Here is a 3,771-nt window from a genome sequence, read left to right as displayed (position 1 = left end):
ACGGATCTTACCGAACTTTCTGTTGAGTTTTGTGTGAATGAAGTGTTCGAAGATCGAGGAGGTCTCGATGTAGATGAATAAGAAGAGGCAAGAGCTCAAGCTTGGGGATGCCCAAGGCACTCCAAGTAAATATTCAAGGAGACTCAAGCGACTAAGCTTGGGCATGCCCCGGAAGTCATCCCATCTTTCTTCCACAAATATCGGTAAGTTTTCGGATTCGTTTCGTTCATGTGATATGTGCAAATCTTGGAGCGTCTTTTGCATTTAGTTTTCACTCTTCTTTTATGCATCATGCTGGTATGACATAGTCCTTGGTTGATTTATAGAATGCTCATTGTACTTCACTTATATATTTTGAGTATGGCTTTATGGAATGCTTCATGTGCTTCACTTATATCATTTGAAGTTTGGATTGCCTGTTTCTCTTCACATAGAAAACCGCCATTTGTAGAATGATCTTTTGCTTCACTTATATTTGTTAGAGCGTGGGCATATCTTTTGTAGAAAGAATTAAACTCTCTTGCTTCACTTATATCTATTTAGAGAGATGACAGGAATTGGTCATTCACATGGTTAGTCATAAAATCCTACATAAAACTTGTAGATCACTGAATATGATATGTTTGGTTCCTTGCAATAGTTTTGCGATATAAAGGTGGTGATATTAGAGTCGTGCTAGTGGGTAGTTGTGAAATTGAGAAATACTTGTGTTGAGGTTTGCAAGTCCCGTAGCATGCATGTATGGTAAACGTTGTGTGACAAATTTGAAGCATGTGGTGTTCTTTGATTGCTTTCCTTATGAGTGGCGGTCGGGGACGAGCGATGGTCTTTTCCTACCAATCTATCCCCCTAGGGGCATGCGTAGTAGTACTTTGCTTCGAGGGCTAATAAACTTTTGCAATAAGTATATGAGTTCTTTATGACTAATGTGAGTCCATGGATTATACGCACTCTCACCCTTCCATCATTGCTAGCTTCTTCGGTACCGTGCATTGCCCTTTCTCACCTCGAGAGTTGGTGCAAACTTCACCGGCATCCAAACCTCGTGATACGATACGCTCTATCACACATAAACCTCCTTATATCTACCTCAAAACATCCACCATACCTACCTATCATGGCATTTCCATAGCCATTCCGAGATATATTGCCATGCAACTTCCATCATCATCATATACATGACTTGAGCATTTCTTGTCATATTGCTTTGCATGATCGTAAGATAGCTAGCATGCTGTTTTCATGGCTTGTCCATTTTTTGATGTCATTGCTATGCTAGATCATTGCACATCCCAGTACACCGCCGGAGGCATTCATATAGAGTCATACTTTGTTCTAGACATCGAGTTGTAATATTTAGTTGTAAGTAAATAAAAGTGTGATGATCATAATTATTAGAGCATTGCCCCAGTGAGGAAAGGATGATGGAGACTATGATTCCCCCACAAGTCGGGATGAGACTCCAGACTTAAAAAAAATAAAAGAGGCCAAAGAAGCCCAAATAAAAAAAGAGGCCAAATAAGCCCACCAAAAAAAGAAAAAAACAAAAAAATGAGAGAAAAAGAGAGAAGGGGCAATGTTACTATCCTTTTACCACACTTGTGCTTCAGAGTAGCACCATGTTCTTCATATAGAGAGTCTCTTGAGTTATCACTTTCATATACTAGTGGGAATTTTCATTATATAACTTGGCTTGTATATTCCGATGATGGGCTTCCTCAAATGCCCGAGGTCTTCATGAGCAAGCAAGTTGGATGCACACCCACTTAGTTTCCAGTTTGAGCTTTCATACACTTATAGCTCTTAATGCATCTGTTGCATGGCAATCCCTACTCCTCACATTGACATCAATTGATGGGCATCTCCATAGCCTGTTGATTAGCCGCATCGATGTGAGACTTTCTCCTTTTTGTCTTCTCCACACAACCTCCACCATCATATTCTATTCCACCTATAGTGCTATGTCCATGGCTTGCGCTCATGTATTGCGTGAGGATTGAAAAAGCTGAAGCGTGTTAAAAAGTATGAACCAATTGCTCGGCTCGTCATCGGGGTTGTGCATGAGGGGAGCATTTTGTGTGACAGAAATGAAGCATAGGAAAACTATATGATTTTTTAGGGATGAGCTTTCTTTGGCTATGTTATTTTGAGAGGGCATAATTGCTTGGTTAGTATGCTTGAAGTATTATTGTCTTAATGTCAAATGATAGACTATTTCTTTGAATCACTCGTGTCTCAATATTCATGCCATGATTAGATTACATGATCAAGATTATGCTAGGTAGCATTCCACATCAAAAATTATCCTTTTTATCATTTACCTACTCGAGGATGGGCAGGAATTAAGCTTGGGGATGCTGATACGTATCCGTCGTATCTATAATTTTTTTATTGTTCCATCCCAATATTATACAACTTTCATATACTTTTGGCAACTTTTTATGTTTGGGACTAACATATTGATCCAGTACCAGTTCCTGTTTGTTGCATGTTTTTTGTTTCGCAGAAAATCCGTATGAAATAGAGTTCAAACGTGATAAAAACTAACAAAGATTTTTTTTGGAATATATGTGATTTTTGGGAAGAAGAATCAACGCGAGACGATGCCCGAGGGGTCCACGAGGCAGGGTGGCACGCCCCAGGGGGTCAGGCGCGCCCTGGGCCCTCGTGGCCACCTGGTAAGGTGGTTGGTGCCCTTCTTTCGTCGCAAGAAAGCCAATATCCGGATAAAAATCGTGTCCAAAATTCAGCCCAATCCGAGTTACGAATCTCCGGGAATTTAAGAAACGGTGAAAGAGCAGAATCAGCCAACACAGAAACAGAGAGAGACAGAGAGACAGATCCAATCTCGGAGGGGCTCTCGCCCCTCCCATGCCATTGAGGCCATGGACCAGAGGGGAAACCCTTCTGCCATCTAGGGAGAAATTCAAGGAAGAAGAAGAAGGGGGGCTCTCACCCCCTCTCTTCCGGTGGCGCCGGAACGCTGCCGAGGCCATTATCATCACCGCAATCTACACCAACAAATTCACCACCATCATCACCAACTCTTCCCCCCTCTATGCAGCAGTGTAACCCCTCTTTTACCCGTTGTAATCTCTACTTAAACATGATGCTCAATGCTATATATTATTTCCAAATGATGTATGGCTATCCTATGATGTTTGAGTAGATTCGTTTTGTCCTATGGGTTAATTGATGATCGTAATTGGTTTGAGTTGCACGTTTTATTATTGGTGCTGTCCTATGGTGCTCTCTATGTCGCGCAAGTGTGAGGGATCCCCGCTGTAGGGTTTGCAATATGTTCATGATTTTCTTATGGTGGGTGGCGTGAGTGATAGAAACACAAACCCGAGTAAGTAGGTTGTTTGCGTATGGGAATAAAGAGGACTTGATGCCTTATAATGCTATGGTTGGGTTTTACCTTAATGATCTTTAGTAGTTGCGGATGCTTTCTAGAGTTCCAATCATAAGTGCATATGATCCAAGAGGAGAAAGTATGTTAGCTTATGCCTCTCTCTCAAATAAAATTGCAATAATGATTACCGGTCTAGTTATCGATTGCCTAGGGACAAGTAACTTTCTTGTGTGACAACAAGCTCTCTACTAAAACTAACTTAGTTGTGTCTTCATCTAAACAGCCCCTACTTTTTATTTACGCGCTCTTTATGATCTTGCAAACCTATCCAACAACACCTACAAAGTACTTCTAGTTTCATACTTGTTCTAGGTAAAGCGAACATTAAGCATGCGTAGAGTTGTATCGGTGGTCGA

The sequence above is a fragment of the Triticum urartu genome, chromosome 3A (assembly GCF_056163025.1).
Source record: "Triticum urartu cultivar PI428250 chromosome 3A, HENAU_Tu73, whole genome shotgun sequence".
NCBI classification, from domain to species: Eukaryota; Viridiplantae; Streptophyta; class Magnoliopsida; order Poales; family Poaceae; genus Triticum; species Triticum urartu.
Note: the sequence above shows the minus strand (reverse complement) of the source record.